The sequence below is a fragment of the Periplaneta americana genome, chromosome 6, assembly GCF_040183065.1.
Source record: "Periplaneta americana isolate PAMFEO1 chromosome 6, P.americana_PAMFEO1_priV1, whole genome shotgun sequence".
NCBI classification, from domain to species: domain Eukaryota; kingdom Metazoa; phylum Arthropoda; class Insecta; order Blattodea; family Blattidae; genus Periplaneta; species Periplaneta americana.
In genome coordinates, this window is record NC_091122.1 from 134,188,063 (window position 1) to 134,211,397 (window position 23,335).

General features: G+C 36.1%; 1 protein-coding gene across 2 annotated transcripts in view; it reads left to right on the forward strand.

Annotated features, from left to right (window-relative positions):
• The window catches only part of LOC138701752 (uncharacterized), a 797,192-nt gene that overhangs the window by 274,360 nt on the left and 499,497 nt on the right, over positions 1-23,335 (forward strand). The gene's annotated exons all lie outside the window — the stretch shown is intronic.

Consider the following 23,335-nt stretch of genomic DNA (forward strand, 5'->3'; position numbering starts at 1 on the left):
ACCTCAACATATGGGAGCGGTCAGTGAGGGATTGCGGCAACGATCTCCCTTATGTTTACAAATAATAACATCGAAAGGATAAGAAATATACGTTTGTATATTATTTTGACATACTAGGAAGCTTCTACTTTTGATTGGGGAATATTCAATAATGGAATAATTCATTCGCATTACATCTAGAAGACATTCTGTATGCACGATTTTACAAATGCTCATTCTGTAAAGGGCTTCATTGAATTTTCCAATATTCCAAGCTAGAACATAGCATAGTTTAAGACTGAGGATACGTGTGTGATTTGTGTTTGTATTTTCTTGTTTCAAATTTATCAAAATATTTGTATGTATTTCACCTAAAATGAAACGAAAACTGTAAGTATATCTTGCGAAACTGAGTGTAAACGTAACGTAATATACTTATTATTATGTATGACCAACAGTTATACAGACGTCCCACAATAAATTATTTTCACATGTTGAATTTTAACACACTCTTAAGATTTTTCGAACAAATTAAACATTTCATATTCTTCCCACTAACACGAAAATATATTTCTCTTCGCTTTCATCCTTGAATGTACTACGTCCATGATTAGAAGACATTGTGAAACGGTGGAACACTCCGACCAACACAATGATAATGGCAGTCCACCACTGCTCTTCGTTTGCGCATAAACATTGAGTACAGTACAGGTGGGGATGGGTGAGGCGGAGCGCGCGCATTACGTACTGGCTTCGGTTCAGTTCAGGGGCTTACTAGCGAGTACACTTTTGGAGACGTCTGTATTAGATTGAGGGAAAACCACGGAAAAAACCTTAACCAGGTATCTTGTCCCAACCAGGATTCGAACCCGGTCCACCTGATTCGCGGTCAGATGCGCTAACCGTTACTCACAGGTGTGGATTTGGTTGCTTTTCAGAGACTGTTACCCTAGATCATATATATAACAGATAGCTCATCCTTATGTTAAAATAAGTAGCACTTTGAAGATAACAACCGCCAAGATCGCCACCCGTCCGCCGTAAATGAACACGAGATGGCAGTACAGTCGCTAATGCAATCCAAATGGGAGTTATGACAACAACTAGATGGCAGCATAGTAAACCTGACTGTAGGGCTCTGAGTTCTGCAGTCACAACTGGCCTACGTCTAGGTTCATGATACTAACGGAGTGGGCTATGGAAATTCTGCTCTCCTTAGCAACGGTTTTGTTGTGAATTGTTTTGTAGCTTTCTGACGAGAAATAAAAACTGTTCTTGAGTTTCACTTAATCAGTATATTGTATTTTAGCTACAATATTGGTGACCCCGACGTGATATGAACACGCACGAAGATACAGAGCAAAGTTCTTTATCAACTAGTAGTGGTGACAGAGTCGTTGTGTGTGCACAACATATTGAGAAGCCTCCTCCATTCTACAAGGACGATCCAGATCTATGGTTTGCAGTGGTGGAAAATGCTCTCAGTTTCGCAGGGATTACTCGAGATCAAGCAAAATTCCAATATATAGTGGATCTAAATGTTGGATCGATATCTTACCGGCTGTCCTACTTGGATTGCGCTCCAGCATCAAAGAAGATTGTGACGCTTCGCCCGCAGAAATGGTTTACGGAACGACGCTAAGACTTCCGGGAGAGTTTTTCGTCGACGACAAAACCGAACTGTCGCAGCGAGCCTTCGCTGAAAAACACAGACAGTTAATGCGCACTGTCAGATCGACCCCCGCTGCTCACCACTGCAATAGAAGAGCTTTTCAGCATAAGACACTATATACGTGTACGCATGTCTTTGTTCGTGTGGCAACTACAGGATCCCTTGTACCACCGTATGAAGGACCGTATAGAATTCTTCGTAGGATATCTGACTACGTGTTCGAAGTCGATATTCACGGGAGCCCTAAAACCATTTCCACAGAAAGACTTAAGCCAGCTTTCTATGAAGTCTTCTCTGAAGATGATGGGAACAAGACCTCCGATCATCAGCGACCAAGTTCTTCAAATCTCCCACCATTCAGAACTTATCCTGGTGCAAGAAAAGTTTCGTGACTCAGCGTCACTGGGAGGGGAGTACATGTAGGGCTCTGAGTTCTGCAGTCACAACTGGCCTACGTCTAGGTTCATGATACTAACGGAGTGGGCTATGGAAATTCTGCTCTCCTTAGCAACGGTTTTGTTGTGAATTGTTTTGTAGCTTTCTGACGAGAAATAAAAACTGTTCTTGAGTTTCACTTAATCAGTATATTGTATTTTAGCTACATGACAAAAGTTGTTACCATCAAAGCCTATAAGGCCGAGCAATCTGGGTAGGCTATATATTATGATCTAGGTGTTACCTCGGAATAGCTCGGAAGTCATCCTGTGCGCTGTGTTTTCACGCTTGCGTTTTATACAGAGAGATTCGAAATCCGGTCTTTGTAACGAGAAGAAAGAGCTCTATCGCTAAACCATAAAGGCTCCGTATGGAATATGTCGTTTCGTGACACACAGATACGTCGCTGCTACGACTTGACTTCATCCTCGGAACTCGATGTTTACTATTTACCCGCGTGAATTTCGCGCTAACCCGAACGAAACTTACACAAATTCAAGCTACAGAAGAGCGACCATTTTCTGTGTCAAAGTGTGTACATTATTTTACTGTATTGTGATAGGAGGTAAGAAACAACATCCAATTATTAAAGAGAGAGAGACTACAAAAACAAATTAATAGTTTCATCGTATTGTGAAGAAAACTATTAAAAATTTTCTAAGAAACGAGAGTAATAAAACACTTCCTAAGTGAAGATTAACTATTCCTCATATCGCCAGTGTTAAATTTGCTTATAAATGATAGAAAGATTAAATTTTAAATACATATTGGCAATAATACAATATAATGAAATGGACAAACATTAAGTGATCTATGTCTATTAATTTTATCAGACAAAATATTTCAGTTAAAAAAATTAATAAATAATAAAAAAAATGAATCAAATTTATTTTTAAAAATAAATGTTACTTACAACTTGCATTTATTGATAAACCTGCATCAGTTTGCTTAGAAACGTTTTATCTTTATCACTTAAAAATTTCAGTGCGATATCTTCAGTAGTTCCTGAGATAAATGAGTCATTACGTAAGCAAATTTAACATGTGTTTACTAGTATAGCTTCAGAATATCCGGAGTTGACTGTACTCCAATAACACTCAGCGACGACCTGTTTATTTATATCCTTATCTGTTGCATTACCTGTGTTCGGCGTACTGTAACCTATACCCAATGTGCCTTTAACTTCAGTCTTTAGGTAGCTGGAAATCGGAGCCTAGTAATAACCATTTACCTGCTTTGAAGCTCGGTGTCATTTTCGCCCGTTCCATCCTTTACGAGGATTATGAACACAAATAATAAACATTCACTATTAATAATCGATTCCAAGAGTATTATTGAGTATTCAATTCCAATGTATTCCAGTTTTCTCCTTCAAATTGGCTTTCATTTTTTCTTTTAAATGTAATGTTTTTTCTATCTTTCTATTAAATCTCGGCCCCTAAATTTTCTTTTTGGTTTAAATTCAACGACGGAGGATATGACTCTATCACCTCTGGACAGTTATAAAATATTCACAAACGTACAAGATGAGATTTAATTATTGGACATTTATCTTACAAAGTATTTAAATGTGGTAAACATTCCAAGACTTCTATGTTTTTCCTCAGATTTTCCATTAGTATGCTTAAATACTGCTAACGATACATGATGAACTCTAATTCAATACACACACAAAATTACCGTGTTTTACTATGTTGTAAATTATTTGTTTGACGTGCGGTACACATACTTCTGCTATAACCTCGTACGTAAATTTATACCTATAGGGCAGTATTCAGGAACACACTTCAACTTTACTTACATCCGACTTCAGTAAGCATAAAACGCAGAATTGGTTCAGTCGTAACGTACTGTTAGACAAAAGCTAGTAACATTCAAGATACGTGAAGACCAATCTTATACCTCACTTAGGCCCGGTTGCAGAAATGCAAATCAAAATCCTTATCACCAATCAATTGATGTTTTATTTATTAGATTGTTCATTGCGTTGCACGAAAGTGAATCTCAAATCAACTTGTTTCGATTTACTAATTGCTGATTTAAGGAAAAAACGCATTTGACATGAGCGCTATGTAGCAACCACGACCAATTTGATAATCTTTAAGAGAGGAGAAACGAATGCATCATGTGGGTGCTGATCGAGAAAACAAGTGAATGCTTTGCGTTTTGTTGTTTTTTGTAAAAGTAAAACGGACTGATTCCATCTGTAGAATACAGACTACAGAATAAAGTAATAGTGATTTATAGCATAAGAGAGTAAAATTGGAATTTATGCGCATAAAATCTGTTTACTCTCATGTGCTATCTACATTTCATTACTGTTATCTAAATTCAATTTTAAATTGTACGCCTTTTCTTTATAATGTATTGTTTATGAAAACGTTATGAGTGAATGTATTGATTTTATGGTTGCTAATGCGTTGGTTCTCATGGAAAAAGTTTTTAATTCACAGCAGTGAATTAATAGTTATTTGCGTTATAAGACCGTTATGTACAGAGACGACATTTTATTTTTACTAACATGTCTAATATTAACCTGGCTATATCTTAGGATTAACAATTTAGAAACGGAAATACCGTCTGTTACCCTCTTCCACGACTGGAGTTCGACGATACTGGCGTAAAATACAAACACTTTACTAGGTATAGGATGGAAGAAAAGTAGTTCATCCATTTACGTAAACTAGGAAATATCGCGATTTTGAGTTTGATAATTTTCATTAGGTTTTTCTTTAATAAAAATACAGTACTATATTAACAATAAGTTTTCTTACTCACGAACTGAGCTATCAATTCGGACGTATTCATTATGCTGTCTACAGCACATTAGCACATACTATAGAGAAAGAAGTTAAATTTAAAAATAATCATAATATGGATATTTAAATACATTTCTGAAAATGGTGGCCGTTCATTTCGATACAGGCTTCAGTTCTTTTGTGCATATTATCGCAATATAGCCTATTGTACCTAATTTCAATTAGGCCTACCAATTTCGTCCTTCGTACTAGTAACTCATGTTGAAATACCTAATCTATAAAATAGTACCTTACGTACTGTAAATTCAATCTTTACTTCTACCCGATCCGAAAAGATAAAAGTACTCAGACATGCTATGTATTATCCGTCCAAGTGAGTTTGTCGCAGGGTCGTAGAAAGGAGGAAAATCACGTGACAATTAACTACTTAACGAGGCTCTTTTATTTAAGTTATTTTAGACAGTTGTATAAAATTACATAGAAGTCCAATTCCTAATAGAAATTAATGTTTTCAGAAGGGAGTTAAGACAGCCCAGAAAGTACCTGTGCGAAAATATGGTTCAATATTGAAAGCTCTTTCGTCACTGGAAAACGCGAATATATTTCTGAAACGTACTATACTTACTAACTCAGTACTGTACGGCGACTTTGACTGTATACGCGGCCTTGGTTCTGTGTGGTGGAAGGTTGTAAGTAGACGGGGTGGGAGTGAAGTACATTTAAAACCTCAAGTACAATAAAAATTGAAGTAAAAATAAAATTATGTCACTGTAGAACTTAACATACGAGCATGGAATTATCCATGTGAACATGTTGAGTTCTTATAACGGTCGTGTTTTGCACAACTTATTGTAAAGACATTGTCTACCAGGTGCGTCCAACAACTAGAGAAGACATGAAACAAAGAATTAGAGAAGCCTATGGGGTCTCTCAGCTATGCCAAAGTGCAATCACGGATGTTAGGTGGTGATCAGAACATTGTTTAGCACAGGTTGGCGTACATTTTGAACACTTACTACGAAGAGTGTACGTACATACAGCATTTCTCATCAGATACCAATTTTGTTGCTTTGTGAGTAAACAATAAAAGTTTGAAAAAAAAAAGTTTCAGTAAAGTTGTTTCTTTTTAAAAGTAGTTTCCAATGGTATCTTCAATGGTCCATATTCTCATTTGAAATTTAGAAGTTGACTTCCGGTTTGTTACGGGAAATGGTACTACCACCAATCGATTCTTTACGTAGGTTTTGGTTATCAAAATTGTTTTACGAACACAACCAGTATCACATAGCTTTCAAGAAAAAAAAGCTGATAGGGTGGTCTGAAACACCTGGTGTATGTATATATATATATATATATATATATATATATATATATATATATATATATATATATATATTGATGTGTTTCAACAATCATTACACAAGGAGCGCATTCAATTGAGTGATTTAGTGGCAGAGGCTCCTACAGTATATGCACTGTTGGCGAATAATCTATGTAGAGATCAGAGTGCTGCATTGGAGTTAAATCGCTCGCTTGAACTCGGTCGAGTGTCGCACCCTCAAGCGAGATAAGATCGGTCGTGATACGCTCGTAATAAATAGAAGCACACTACAAGGTCATCTCACCGACATGTCTTATCTTGTATGGAAGGCGACAGATAAGATACACATATGTTTTGCTCACACGGTAAAAATAAGGCTTTATTTTCTGCGTTTATGACAAACATTAATGGAACAGTCTAATGGAACGTACCAAAACAGTAACATGAAGTTATAAATAAAATAGTATGAAAAACTTCGATATACAGTTATTATTGCTAATTAATAATTATTCAATATTTGATTTACCACATATATAATATGATAGGTCCATACATAGTGTTCCGCCTATATACTGCGACAATGTAGAAACGTTTTACAAAATATTATTGATATAGCAGTAGATTAATAACAATATTAGTACAGAGATAACGTCACAGAAAATATAATAAAACGAATAATCATGCTGCACAACTGTTACAGACGAAAAGATTGATACACCAATTATTATAAATTATTATTGTTATTATTATTATTATTATTATTATTATTATTACTAGAAAACTTGAGCGGTTCTTGCATTATCGTTATTGTCCTCTCCGTTTATAATAATTACATTTACATCCAATAACATCTATCAGATGTGGCAAAAACAAAATCACTCCTGTGTGGAAAAAAAAAAACATTTACCTACAACATTTATATTACCGGTACATTTTAAAGCAAGTTTTGTAGTTGTACTATGGAGAGGTTAGTTAAATACTGCAAAATTTTGAAATGATAAACATCTATGACGTTACTACACAGTTCATCACTGTAACAAAAACGAATGCCTAACGCTCGGCTTATACAGTTCGATTATTTATCGCACGCGATAATTTTACCCATCATGCATGTGCGCTACCTATCAGATTATGCTATGAACTACTTGGCGCTCGAGCAAAAACGTCTGATGCAGACCTCTGGTAGAGATTAATATTTGGGTCGTACAGAATTATCAGTGATAGTTACCATTTGTTATAACGAAGAAAAATTCGCTCCAGCGCCGAGGATGGAAAAGAACCAAAGGAGAAAAATTCTAAACGGTGCGATGGGTTGAGCTTCGGCGTAGCTCAGCGGTTAGAGCGTCCAGTGCATAGAGATGGGAGACCCGGGTTCGATACTCGGCACCGGAGCTAATCTTTCTCCGTTAATAACAAATATGGTAACTATCACAGATAATTCTGTAGGACCAAAAAATTAATCTCTAATCTGAACAGATTAACTATAATACAGCAGGTATGTGAACAACTTATCATTTAGAGACGAAGTGATCCCTACCAGGGCCTGAGGTAAAAGACAGCTGGCTAACAGCGTATTCCGAATCTCACCGGACCGGTGGACAATAATGACGTCACGCTGCAGCGAAATAGGAACAAAACTGCTGGAAGGATCGATGGCTGTCATGGCGACTGTATAAGTTGTTGTCTGTGCCACGCTAGCAAAATTTTGCGAAATTTCCGTACCGCCATCTCGTTCAAAGAAAAGAGAGAATAAACCATTTATTTCTTGAACCGGTAGTAAAAACTGGTCCGTTGACATGTTCGCTCATAAGCCATTAACATATTGTTTTTTACGTTGTGCTCATTACAAACAATACAGCAGAACTAAAGCAGAACACACCGCATGACACAACAGTGCACGATGTCATTCGTTTGCTAATTCCCACCCTATACAAGAGCCAATCAGATTCACTGATGGCGGCTGATGGAGACTGCCACCACCTCTGCAAGCTGATGGCACCGGTGCGACACCGGTGGAGCATCAGTGACTGCATCGGTGAAATTCGCAACACCGTGATGCCATCAAATTGCTCACCGCTGAGATTCGGAATACGCTCTAAGGGACGGTAGTACACATGACGACAAGCTATGACGTAGTAGGTAGTTAGGTTGGGAAGAAAAGCGGGGAACCAATACTGAAGGATGCTAGGATATCGTTGCGATTATCGAATATAGGTTAAGTGAACACAGCTCGAGGGAAAACATGTGACATCGTTACAGTAATTAGTTTTGAGACTGTAAACTGAATACATTTCGCCCACGGTGGTGAGCTTATGTGAAAGACGCAAATACCTTCAGGTTCTAATGAAAGAGAACTTTGCAAATGGATCTATAGTCTTCGATCAGTTCAGTTACACGCAGTGAAGCACTTAACTCCAGACTTTACCCATCAATTTGTTGTCAGAGGAGTAGAAGACGTGTAATACAGCGACAGAGAAATTCTGAGCGTGAAATGTTAAGAATTTATGAGTTAATATTTCCCTGTATTTTTTAATTCATACTGTCACAATTTTAAGATGTAACATTTTCAAATTTAGAAACGCATATCTAACTGCTGTATTCGGTAATCAAGTGTCCAACATGTTTGCCATTAGATTCGATGACCATGAGCATGGGTGGGCAACTCGTGCTCTCAAAGTGTCAACACAATCGCAGTGCAGGTAGAACGGACTCTGTACTAATGTAGCTGTACTGTCTGTGTGGTTCTTTCAAGAAACAAGTTCGATTGCGTCTGCAGTAAGTGGCGGCTCGTTTTAAGTGAAAAACAATATAATTCCCAGATAATTTCTCTTTAGTTACGAGTCGAAAGAGAATTTTTTTTATTAAGAAGAGAGGTAAAGCTTGTATTATGTTCTATTACATTTTCTTATGCATGAAATTTTATGTTACAAATATACAGCGAAGGTTTTAGCAAAGAAATACTGTCCGCATCTGCTTTAGAACAGCTAAAGGTAAAAGGTAAAAATGAGATATCAACAAGGTGAGGGTGATATCAAATATCGTTAGCACGTTGTGCGTGCGAATTACAGAATTGCACGACATATGATCGACTAGCTAAGAACATTTATGGACAAATTTGAAATGTGGCAGTATCATGTAGAACATAGACAACTTCACTTTCTTTGACTATAAACTATCTTCAAGAGTGATAAGAAAATCTTCTTATCAAATATAAGATCCTACTTCAAGACCTACAGCAGAATTCACTGCTAAGTTTCGAGAAACAATGACAATTGACAAGGAATCGAGATTTTTCTGAAATCCTTTGGAGTTACAACCGATAGAAAATCCTGAAAGTTTATAGCTTGAATTGATAAATCCACAGAACAGCATGCCACTCAGATTCCAGCGAAATCAGGAATCGAACTGTTCGTAATGTTGCCCAAGTCAGAATTTCCAAATATCTTACACTTTTCTTTCAATACTGTAAGTGCTTGGGATAGAGTTTAATACAAGAAATAAGTGTAAAAGCTCTTAAAGTACAGAAAGAGCTCAGAAGTAAGCTTATTTCATGTGCCGTGACATGGATTTGTTATTCAAATCCGGTCCCGGAACAATTTTTCCCTCGAAATGATTTGAATTTGTAATTGTTTACGAATACAGACTATTACCTTTCTGAGAACAGAGGAATACTCTTTAATGAATAAAGACTTGTAAATTCTAGCGTTCTACTTTTCAAATAAGACATAAGTTATAATAAGAAATATTAAAAAATAGTGTAATAATAAATAAGTGTTGCAGCTATATTTGTTGTATCTTGAAAAGGTGTATTCAGTTTGTGTTTCCAGTACTAAACTAATTTTTCAAAGCTAGAAAATAATATAATGTTTTTATGTGTTTAGGTACATTGTGTCTAAAATTACTATAATTATTGTATACCATGCGTCATTCTGAAAATCAAATCATGGAGTAGATATCACGACTATCTGCATGAGCCGCCAGAGAGCACCGTGGCAGTGAACTGCTTTTACAGCGAAACTACAAACAACTTGTAACTGTTGCAGCTGGTTCCGTTTGTCTTTCTCTCTTTCAAGGTTTTTTAGCACTTTGGGAGCACGAGTTGCCCATCGATGACCATGAGTTTGATGATGACAATAACTTGTTATTTTTTTGTTCGCATTAACCTTATGATTTGTTGCGTGCTCTGTTAACGTACTTTTCCATCTAATTTTTGAGCGTCCTAAGCTTCTCTTTCCATGTGGTTTCCAATGCGTAATTCTCTCCACTAATCTGGAGTCCTCCATACGATCAATGTGTTCCTTCCACTTAATTTTCCTATCCATTATTCAGTTATTCACAGATTCAATTTTGCATTCATCTCTAATCATGTCGCTTGTGATTTCATACTTTAATGCAGCGGTGACCAAAACTCGAACTGCAATGATTACATGCGACAGACAGCCTTTGAAGTAAGGAGACGGAGGAAAGGTACTTGGCAATGAAAACTACAACCGGTGGTGGTTCCTGTACTAACATCTTGATCAATCCCGCGGATAAAAATCTCATGCTTTGCTGTATCACCAATGTCACTGCTGTTATCAAGAGCCAGTGAATAATATACTATCTTTTCTTAACCTTCCTCTTGAATATAATCAGGAATTTTATAAATTCTTATTTCGATACTTGGCCGAGAAATTCGTAGTTTTTCAAAATTAAAAACTTCTTATGGACAAGTTATTTAAGCTATTTTAATCATTACTCTTTTGAGAAATTATGTTCTATTAAAAGGCTTTAGACCACGAGATATTTCAAACCCCATTAGGTAGCTGATTTCCTTACATTTATTTACCTAATCGTTCTCTTCCTGGCTATGATTTAAGACATGTCAATTCCTGGCGTTAAACAGTTCGTTGTCACATAATAATGAAACCGTTTTTCTACAATATTATTATTAAATGAATAACTAATAAATAGTTACCCTCATCTAAAGATTAAGAAGATTAAAATTCAGATAAAACCTAATAATTTTATCCTTCTAGGGAGAAGATCTAAAAATATCAATAGGCCTATTCATGAACGTACAGAAGAATTATAGAAACACATACTTAGTGGTAAGTAATAGTAGTAGTAGTCGTAATAATAATAATAATAATAATAATAATAATAATAATACATTCTTCAACGTGGCAATTAATGTTTCTATATAGGCCTACTCCTAATTGAAACGTTCAGCAAAGTAAACATATTACATTTTGTCCGACAGAACTACAAAAAAGTTCTCCTCATTCTTTACGAAACAACCTCTTACTGCTTGTAGAGACAGAATTAGTAGCGCGACATGATACCGCCATTGCTTGCCTTCAGTACGTGAATGAAACATACAGCAATGTACAGAAAACTCCTCGTACTCATTTGAATGTCTATGATTACACGATGTAATCACGACACCCGCTTTGGTCACCGCTACTTTAATGATTTCTGTGTAACTCGTCTAGAAATCTTCATTACTGTTGTTTCATTTACGTGCTTAGTTTTTGTGTATTGCTCTGGCTTCACACCTATAAGTAGTCGTAAATACGGATCTTACAATTAATATGTATATACAGTAAATTCTCTGTGATCCGTTGCTATGTCGTCCGTCCGCTTCGTCGTCCGGCATTCACGTGATTTCACAGGCCATGCCTTACTGCAAGACGGTACGGAAATTAGTTAACTATCCCTCCATCGTCTACATAATTGATATGAGTAAATATGATAAGAAAATATTTGTGAACATTTGAATAATACAGTAATTAAATCACCGATTACAATAGTTACAATCAGTATATTTTTAAATTTATTCCAATTAACATCAAGGGAAGCTTATTTGCCCCTGATGCATTGTAGCAAGCTAATACAGTCACACGTTCTTTTTGGATTTTGAAACCAGGCGCAGTTTTGTATGATGTAGATTCTAAAGTTCTTTTCGGTAAACATTTGATATTTAAACCGGTTTCGTCACAACTGTATATCTGCTGGAGAGATAATCCTAGTTTACTCACCATATCTCGGAATGTAGTTTTATATTCTTCAGCTGCAACGGTATCAGCTGACATCCTCTCTCCACAAATTGCAAGCGGACGAACAACATACTTTTCCCTCCATATTGACAACCACCCATCACTAGCAGAGAAAGTATCGCCTCCATATTTCTTAAGCATATCAAGCGCTTTCTCTCTCAGAATCGGGCCAGATATTGGAGTACCTTTCCTTATTTGTTCTTGAAACCATAGAAACAGTTCCTTATCGTATTTGAAAACCCTAGGCTCCTTCAATGTACGGCGCTTGTCATTAGAGCTCGTGGATGCACAATATTCTTCCAATGCAGCCCAATTACGCTTCCAGTCATAAATTGTACTTCTTGGGATACCAGAAATAGTTTCCCCTTCATCCAGCCGCTTCAAAATATCCAGTTTGTCTTTTAAAAAATAACTAAACTTCGAGCGTTTATCAGTAAATGTCTTAGAAAGCATAGTGAACTTCTTCCACACACAACCTGTGATTTACTGAAAGCACAACCACAGTATAGAGAACATACAGTAAAGACACCTAAGCCATTTCGTGGAAACAAATTCTGAGTGCGCATGTCACGAAACCGGGTGTATTATCTGGAACCTCCACCAGACGGATCTCCATCTACGCAGTGCTGGCATAATTTAATATTAGCTGAAAACATTCATTACTCATCTTTTAATAATTTTAAAGACATGAGGCAAAGGAATGGCAATATAACCATAATAATAATTACTTCCGTACGCAATCATCGTGAAAATATTCACTAATTGACGCTAACGTTCAAGTCACTGTTTGAGGCTTATGTTGGTAAAATTGATCCAAGTACAACATAAAACATCATGGCGTCCGTTGCGGTGAAGTGCGAACATAAACGTCAACAATAGATATAAGTATTTTGACTTCCTAGCGACATAATATTAATGATAGATAATATACATACAAGATTATTCGTATTACTGAATAACTAAAATAAATAAATAAATATTTTACTAATATTTTGATAGTGGTTTGATACTAGCGACATAGTTGGATTCATTGAGAACTAGACCTTACTGAGCTTGAATTTAGTACCAACAACATCAAAGGTGCCGACAAGAGTTGTCCCTACTGATTCTTCTGAGGGAAAAAGTACATGGCGGGGAGGAAGAAGGCACGTACTGTACTGTGAGTAGCCAATAATAATTACCTACCCTACTGTCCGGATGAGAGAGAAGTTACTGTACCAGTTTTGGTTTCCTTTCTTAACTTGCGATGTTCAGGTTGGTTATCACATGTATTATAGTCTGATGTTTATATTTATGGTATTCATAAAGCACTGACTTGTGGGTTTTGTGTCTGCATTGCAGTATTTGCTTACCTCATCCTCAAATCTTGAACTGACAAGCAGATAGGAGAGGTTAACGTACCCTCTCCTCCCTCTCCCCCAGTCATTCCCAATGTTTCAACTGTTTATGGTCGGACAATTCCACAACGATTCCTGCGTCTGACGATCCGCGAAGATACGGATCGAGACAGTTACAACCACAAGCACTAATACTTGTCTGGAAGATAATTTTGCATCACATAAAATAAGTCGCTGTTGTGGGTTTGAATTACGAACATGGTATTAAAGTTGCTATATCGTGAATTCGTTTCCTAAATGGGCATCTGAAGTTGTCGCGACTTCATTTGAATCGCTTATTTCAGAAACCAGTCAAACGCCAAAACAAGAAAAAATGAGTTAAAGGCGGCATAACATTCTATGAGGGTATACGTACATTTTTGTGCTGAAAACAGTCAAATGCCATCCTCCTGTAATGGCCAGGCGTTACGCTGAATTTCGTGTTTAGGTCAGAAACCAGTCAAGCGACAGCGCTTGGCTGGTTTCTGCAGTAAACTGCGGGTACATTTTGTGTTCATAGTTTTGTGATCAACTGAATGAAAAAGTGTTTTGTGGTTAGCGTAGTGTTTTTAATAATAACAATAGACCTATATCATAGTGAAATATCTCAAAGTTCAGACGACGAACCTGTACCTAAAAGGAAACGAGGAGTGGTAAACGAAAACGCTTATAAACGTAATACTATTCGCAATGCAATGGTAAAAGGAGAAGGCTATGTTTCTTATTCTGGCAGGGAAGTACTTCAGAAAACCAACCCCGACATTCTCACTTGCAAGTGCAATGCGAAATGTTATTTAAACATTAATGAGGAAGTGATAAATGAAACATGAAGGTATTTTAATTTTCTTGAAAATAAAAACTCTCAAGATACCTATATTCAGACTTTGGTTGAGATGACTGAAGTTAAGCATATACGTAAAAAATAAAGTCCAGAGCAAGAGTTAGGCAATGAAAATGTTAATAAAAGCACTTTTAAAAGATCTCAATCTTACAATTATAATTTAAAGACTGGTGGCGTACTAAAACATGTTTTCAAGAATGTTTTTATGAAAATCTTTGGTATTTCACATAACAGATTAGGCAGAATTTGTCAGTTATTGCTTGAAAATAATTCCCCTAAAGACATTACACATTTCCTTTAAAAAATATGGGTTTTATAACAAAATCATAAACAATTCGAGAATTATGCCATAAAAATACGTTTGCACCACTCTTTTATTGCAGAAACCAGTTAAGTGAAAAATAGGTTTCGTATTTTTTACAGCTAAGTTAAAACGCACAAAATAATTTTCCTTAGATAAAAAGTATTCACATATATACTACTTTCAGCAAAAAATATTAAAACCACTACTAAACCATTTAGTCTAATGCTAGACAATTTTCCGACAATTGGCTAACTTTGAGCTTGACTGGTTTCTGAAATAAGCGATTCATTTGAAGCAACTCAAGCCGTTGGAATTTTGTATCTGGTTAACGCAAAAAAAGTGCAGATATGAATTATTTAGGTTGGAACGTTTCAGGAAAACTAAATGAAAAATATAACATATCTACTTCGAACTTTTATCTTTAAATTTAAAATGTCGTGTCATCCTTTCTAGCTTTCCATGCTCCCAACTCAAGGTAAAGTTCTGTGGTTCATATTCGACCGAGTACAATCACTTTTTAAGCACTGAAGATTTAAGGTACGTACAGTACGTAAGAAAATCCCATTCCTGGACGAGAAGATTACAGGATAAGTTTCCGCCGATTCGCTGTCCTGTTCCTTACGTCGCTCGCGCAGACGTGTCTGCAGACCAAGTTGTGTTCCAGGACCATAGTTATGGGAAATGACGGTACTCAGTAGGACCTCGAGTCCCAGTTACTTAGATTTACCCTGTATGTTGTTAAACCGCAAATAAGAATGGACCCACTGAGGAAGGCAGACTCATGGATGAGATGCAGTATGTAATTCATCAGTAGACAGATTTTACTGTCATTGTAAATATTTTCACTCTGAATATTGCAAATAAAATAAGTTCACTTTTATGAAGCTTATAGTCCACGTCGAGTAAGATTCGTACATGCAGGTAGACTATAAGTGAAAAATATTTATTTTAATGTTCCTTTATTTTCAATAACGAAAAATTATTTATGCTGTATTTATTTTCTCGAGGAATTTAATGTTTATAAATTTTATTTATGACGTAAGAAACATTTTATTTTAATTCTAGCTACTACTAAGTAAATAAATTACCTTCAATTATTAAAGCGGAAATTTTTATTCTTATGCTGTATTTATCTTTTTCGTCAAATAAATTCTCAACACAGTAAGAAGATTTTTCTTCCCTTTAAATCAGTTATTTAACGATGCTAAAAATTGACTACCGCTATATAAGAACTGAATTAAACATTAAAAACATTGTATAGATCAGGCATGGAAATTTCAGACCCCAATGTTACCGCATTTCAGACTACTATAGCTTCCTCCCCTCTTTTATTCTGCTAGTGCTTACAGACGGCACGAATTAGATGGACACACTTCTAACCTCTGGCGGACCACCAATGCAAGCACATTATAGATACGCGATTTATCCTATAAGAAGATGTCGATCATTTAAAGATGATTTTTTTTTTCAAATATTTCTATATACAACTCCAAGCGTCATTATAACGTCCACTTATTGACTGTCGACTGTTGCTCAATTGAGAATATAGCCCTTTTCGTTACAAATCTCTTCACGCCGCAGCGAACGTTCTATCGCTTCGCATTCTGGAGTTGCACTGCCTGGGCTGGTGCGCGACACCCTTATTCGTGCCTATTTCTCTCCTCCCGCATATCGCTTGATGATGTCACTCGCTCCATATCCAGGTGGCGTTGGATACACTGATATTTCTTCATCAATTGCCATTTATGTCACCAGAATATGTCGCGTGGTTTAGAAATTATAGGCGACAAAAGTCGCCTGAAAATGTGTCATAATATATGTAACACCATGTGTCTGGGATGGTATTCACATCAAAAATTCGTAATCACTTCAAGTGCGGTCCCTAGCCACATGGTACACTACAATATGTTTTCCTCTTCATACGTATTCTTATCGAATTCCTGTAGAAATATTGTGATAATTGAACGCTTTGCATTCCATATTTCCTACATGGCAACTCGCAACCAGAAATTCCAATCAATCGATTAATGTATGTGTAACGTATTTAAAGGAGAGTAGAAACGAGTCTGCTTAGTTACTTATTTTTAGAAAGGCTGATAATTGTCCTTGACGGTCAATGCATATAATTTTTTTCATTTAAAAAACGGCTTACATTTTATTTATTTTTATAAAAACAAAAATAAATCCAAACACAAAAAATCAGAACAATCAATAATTCTTAAGATGTTCAAAATAGGTGTGCAAATTAACATATTTATTATTTTTATTTATAGAACTTCCTCAAATTAGATTAGGGAAGATAATAGAGTGAGAAAAATGACAACCAAGTAAACAAACAAACAAACAATGGCAGTTAACAGAATAAACTAACAAGAAGAAAAATGATAATGGCGCACCAGTTTTTTCAGTACACTGAATTAGAGTCCATATAGGTGGATCCGTAAGAGTTCGACTGACTCTCTAATTAAGAGGAGGGCCGGTTCATTTAGAAAGATTTGTGCAATCCTAGAGTCTTATAGAATTGAGAAGAGAAATTAGGTATCGTTCCTCTTGCTCAAAACATCAATCCCGTGACACTGATATCGTTAAGTTGGTATTTATCTTTATAATACGGGATGGTTGGAACGTAGATTGCTCGTTTCTCCTTCAGGCTGTATATATTTTTCCGAAAATTTGAGTAGAAATGAAAGTTATTTTTTACATTAAGTACTCTAGTAAAAATTGAAATTATCTGCGTTAAAAATTATGAAAATATTCGCAAAAATAAAATAAGCCTTTTTGGTAAACACCTACGTCTAAAACTTTAGAATTTATAAGAATATGAATACGATTCTACATTTTCGCATGCGTTCCATTCATTTTGTCGCAGATTTCCCAAAAACTTTTCTACAAACCAGACAGAGCCTACAAGCTTTACAATTTCCTACTTCTACTACTTTTAGTATGTCCAAACAATGCCAGATTGGATTCCAGATTCTCAGTGTTATATTCACTACATATTAAAATGTATTTAAGAGTAGTTAATATCGATAAAGTATTTGTGACAAAAAAAGACCATATAACATTACACCAGAGCGCTTAACGTGTATGATAACCGTACTATCTTCTTCCTGATTCTCGGAAACTCCATGTGAATTATGCTTAATTTATTTTACTGTTTATAATATTTCTGTTTCATTGAATGTCTAATTCACCATTTCATAATGTAAATGATCAGTAGATTCTGTGTATCCATGGAAAACAACTCATAATAAAATACGAACGAGGACATAATATGCCAGCGTTGTCAATCGGTGCGCATATGTGCCTCAGAGCACGTACTTGCAGGCTAGAGCACGCTGAATGCGCCTAAACAGATGGAAACGTCGTACATTTGACATTTACCATGGAGACACGTACGAGTAGATAGCTTACAGCGAGTTTCTGTCCGAATGGGAGCGTCATGTTCTATGTAAGGAACGGGGAGAAGATTTACGGTTGGCCCACAATAAACCGGGACGATAACCAGAACGAGAACGGAAAGCGGAGGACGTGAACGTGAAGTTTTTTTATTCACAATAAACTGAGAACGGAAACGACTATGCATATTGATATCTATGTCAATAACGATATGTAAAATCGATATCACACATTACGATGTTATTTGTGTATAATTGACCAATGGTGTTCTCTCATGAGTGCAAGTCAGCAAACATAAACACAGCTTAACCAACTTCAAAATTTATGACATAAAAATGTGTGTCAGTTGTTTTGTACAGATTTTGTTTTTTCAATTTTTAACTAAAAATTACATCATTCTTACGCACTTACAGTACCACAAAAATTGTTACAAATCATACGACTTTAGGAACTCGATTCTTTACAGTTTAATTATGCGTCCTAATGTACAGTCTCAAGGGATTCACAAGAGTGGCGTGATTTGTAACAATTGTGATAAATGCGTAAGAAAATGTAATTTCTTCTTCTTCTTTCCCTTAGTTTAACCTCTCCCTTTTAGGTTCTAATTACACGACCCACGCCACCCGGGCCTTACAGGGCCGCGACCTGTCGGGAGAGAAATTAATCTATGGATTCCACACATACTTTTTTTGACCACACAAGGACATGGGGGGCCTCAGCTCAATGCCAGGGCCACCTCCGATACAACACAGACATTTTAAGACATTACACAGCATTCACTCACACACATGAAAGGATTAAGGGAAGGATCGCCGTTCATGGCCGGAATTTCAAGAGGTACAATCCCAGCATTTGCCTGGAAATAACTGAGGAAACCATGAAAAACCTCAGGATTGCCGGCCACTGGCATCGAACCCCGGACCTCCCGAATGCAAGGCCAGCCCTCTAAATGTAATTGTATAGTTAAAATTCGAAAAAAAAAAAAATCTGTACAAAGCAACTATGAAATTCACAACACATTTTTAGCTTCAGAATATTAGCTAATTAAAGAAATGACACTCCTGAATAATTCATTCTCTATCTGTAATATACTTTTACTCTCAAAACTCAAGAATGATGGTATTTTACAAACAATTTCAAATTAGTGTAACTCTGAAAATATTCAGATTAGGACAATGTTTATATGGCATTTTTTGCTCAGAATGTCTCCGGAAATAAGCTCCGTATGGGACAGTAAATCCTAGTGAATCAATCTGTATATTTATACCACCATTTTTTGCGAGAAAAAATACATATTTAACTCAAAAAAGATCGCCTCAGATTGTCCACTTAAACGTATACGTTCTTGACGACGGAACATGTGGATGATTCCGACAGTATAGCAACGCCGACTACACTCGCTGCTGGTGACCAGGCCGTACCGAGCCATGTGAAACAAGAGAGAATCGAAATGTTGCTCGTAAAATTCATGACTATATTGTTTAATAATTCATTGCACTAGTCAAGTGCAAGATTTACGAAATATAACGGCGGATTTTTCATTCATTAAAAGAACATTCACGTTTTCGAAGATATCGTAACACGTTACCATAGCAAAATGAAGGAAGACGTGTGATGTGCTCCAGGGAATATCCTCGAAATCAACTAATTTGAGAAACGAAAATATTATATCCCAAGGGCAATGGACTAACATTCTCTTGTGTAATTTTTGAGCGAAGAATTTGTCACTAATACATCCCCTCAGCCTCCGCCTTGGCTCAGTCGGTTAAAGCGCTTGCCTGTCGGCCCGAAGTTGCGCTCGAGCGCGGGTTCGATCCCCGCTTGGGCTGATTATCTGGTTGAGTTTTTTCCGAGGTTTTCCCCAACCGTAAGGTGAATGCCAGGTAATCTATAGCGAATCCTCGCCAAATACCATCTCACTATCATCAATCTCATCGACGCTAAATAACATCGTACTTGATACAGCGTCGTTAAATAAGGAACTATATATATATATATATATATATATATATATATAGTCCACACCTGTGGAGTAACGGTCAGCGCGTCTGGCTGCGAAACCAGGTGGCCCGGGTTCGATTCCCGGTCGGGGCAAGTTACTTGGTTGAGGTTTTTTCCGGGGTTTTCCCTCAACTCAATATGAGCAAATGCTGGGTAACTTTCGGTGCTGGACCCCGGGCTCATTTCACCGGCATTATCACCTTCATCTCATTCAGACGCTAAATAACCTAAGCTGTTGATAAAGCGTCGTAAAATAACCTACTAAAATTATATATATATATATATATCCCCTCACCAAACCCAACTATCTCTTCATCAAACCCTATCTAACCTTTTCATTAACGATGTGTCTAATTGATACTAATACGATATCTCTTCATCAAACACTACCTAACCTTGTCGCAAACAATGGCGCTATCTCTTAGTAATGTTAAGAACGACGGAGGGAGAAAGGAAGAAAATTAAATAAAAACAAATGTCTACTGGCAACGACGCTGCATGTAAACGTCATGCCCTTTAGCGCAGGTTGCATTGTGAAGGTAAACCAAGTTTTAAGAATTAATTTTCTGTCGCTAATGTCATTCCGAAATTCTCCTCGGTGAATGTTTTATATGTTGAAAATATTCTTTAAGTCATAAGGCATCGCCGGTGTGATTACTTGCATATTAAAATTGATCAACTTACATAAACACCAAAATATTAAAATTATTCGATTTCTCTGTCACTGCCATTGCAGTAAAATAAAACATTTTGGCTTAATAAATTAGAGTTTAAAAACCGATAAGTACCAGTTCCATACACACCTTATTGTGTACATTTTATAAGTTATGAATAATCTAATACATACTAGTGGCTTGTGCAGGAAATGCTGCAAACTAAGTTCTTTAGACGTTCAAATAAAAATTTTTCAGATTTATTTTCAATGAAAAATACCAGACATTTTGAAAGTTATTTGCTTCCATAATAATGAAACATACTCCCTCTGAATGGTTTTTTTTATGTCAAATACTTTTTCTTGAACCTATCCACCTTCAGGTTTTGATTTCAACTCGAAAACGCAAGTAAAAATGTCAGGTCGATCAGTGGGTTTTTCATGTGGGAGTAAAGCAACAGCTATTTCAGGTCATTGTGGATTGTAGGTGAAAGTTAAAGGAAGTCAGGTTTGCTATGCTTTCGTACAATAGACATAGCTTCTTGGTATAGCTGCTGCATGTAGAGCTTGAAATGTAGAAGGTAAAATCATTTTATGCTGCTAAGAGATCTTGCTGAAATGATAGGGAGACTACAAAATTTTCTAGACCTCTTATCTTATCAGTACCGGTAAGTAATATCGTCTTTGCTTAGGAATTGTAATTTTTGCGCTCCCTCGAGCCAATACTGAATCTACACCACACCGCCATTAAATACGTGAAAAAGACCCAACACCATTTGATTAATAACTATAAAAACATTTGATTTTAATAACAATATTATTATCTTCCACAAGTTTTGTAGTTTATATATTAACAGCATGGCATTCACTATAATAATAATTAATTTCTAATGGTAATAATGTCATTAAACCACCTGAAGGTTTGTAGATTTTAATATCCAATACACAGCTGTACTCAGAAAATTACACACCGCAGAATTAGACCTGTAAATTATTTTTAATAATTCTTGAAGCTTTTAATAACCAATTGAATTTGAACTCTAAATATGTCAGCAACCCTGCAGGTCATTGCCTTCGTGTATTAGCCTATTGTTTATTGTAGTGTGTGTTTTGATTTATTTTGAAATGCAATTAGTTCTCAAAACTGACGAAAGATGGATTTTGGAAAATAGGAAAATTATGTAGGAAAACTGACATTTCACTGAAAATTACTATTTTTATGAAAAACTTTTGGTTCCAAGCTTCAAAATGAGGGATCATTTATTAAAATCTGTTCAGCCGTTGTCCCATATTTTTCATTACCATTTCAAATTATATATAGAAGATATAGGCCTAATCGTCTATGGATATGTAACTTTCCAAGGATATGATTTTAACAAATGTTCTAGAATGTTGTACGTAACATATACAGTACATTACACATACGATACATCAGAACCTTACACGTAATTACCAGCCTTACTAATTGAAATTCCATTTTCTTCCGTTGTTATATTATTGGTAACTATGTCATTTAGTATTTCTTGATCGACTATAATCAGTTCTTACAGTTATTACTGCAGTCGGTCAATAATGTAAGATATATTTACGGTTGTTTGATAAGACCAGAAAATGTTTAGTTTTAGACAAGACGAAGAATACCTATAATTATTTTTAGACATGGCTTCAAGGATATATAAATGTGAATTCATTAAGTTCACTTACGTTTGTTTCCGCGATCTTTGGATCCCCGTACTGTTGTTCCATTGCAATTCTCCAGTCTGAAATAAATTTGAATTGCAAGATTTAACCACGTATCGTTTATTACAAATTTTTTATCTTAGTTAAATTATTAGTACCATAATATGTACGTAAAGGAAAAATCACCTTCTCTGTAGCTCTGCAATTTACCTGCAACACGCGTAAGAACTGTACAACGACTGTCTGAGGCAGAGTCAAGAACTTATTGCTTCTAGCCCTGAACGGGGGTGGGAGAAAGACTGCCTCTAGTTTGACGTTTACAGTAAAATGGAAGAGAAGTTAATTTCGACTTCATATTGAATTATCTACAAGTTCTACAACCAATTCTTCCTATTATTGGTGGATAGACTTATTTAGTGATACAAGAGTGGTTCTTTGATGTAATCTACTGTAGATATCTGTATTTTCAGAGAATACGAAGATAATTTTACAAGAGAACTAGACCGAAGAAGGCACCATTTTTTATAGTTACGTAGTACAGGGACATCGTTTTATTTTTACCAACATTCGTAATATTAACTTGCCTATACCTCTGGATCAACGCCGTTTGCTACCCCCTTCCACGACTGGAGTTCGATGATACTGGCGTAATATACAAACAAATCACTTTACTAGGTATAGGAGGGAAGAAAAGTAGTTCATCCATTTACGTAAAATAGGATATATTGCGCTTTTGAGTTTGATCATTTTCATTACATTTTTGTTTAATCAAAATGCAGTACAATACAACAATGAGTGTTTTTACTCACGAACTGAGCTGTCTATGTGTACGTATTCATTATGCAGTGTATATTATACTGTCTACAGCACATTAGCGT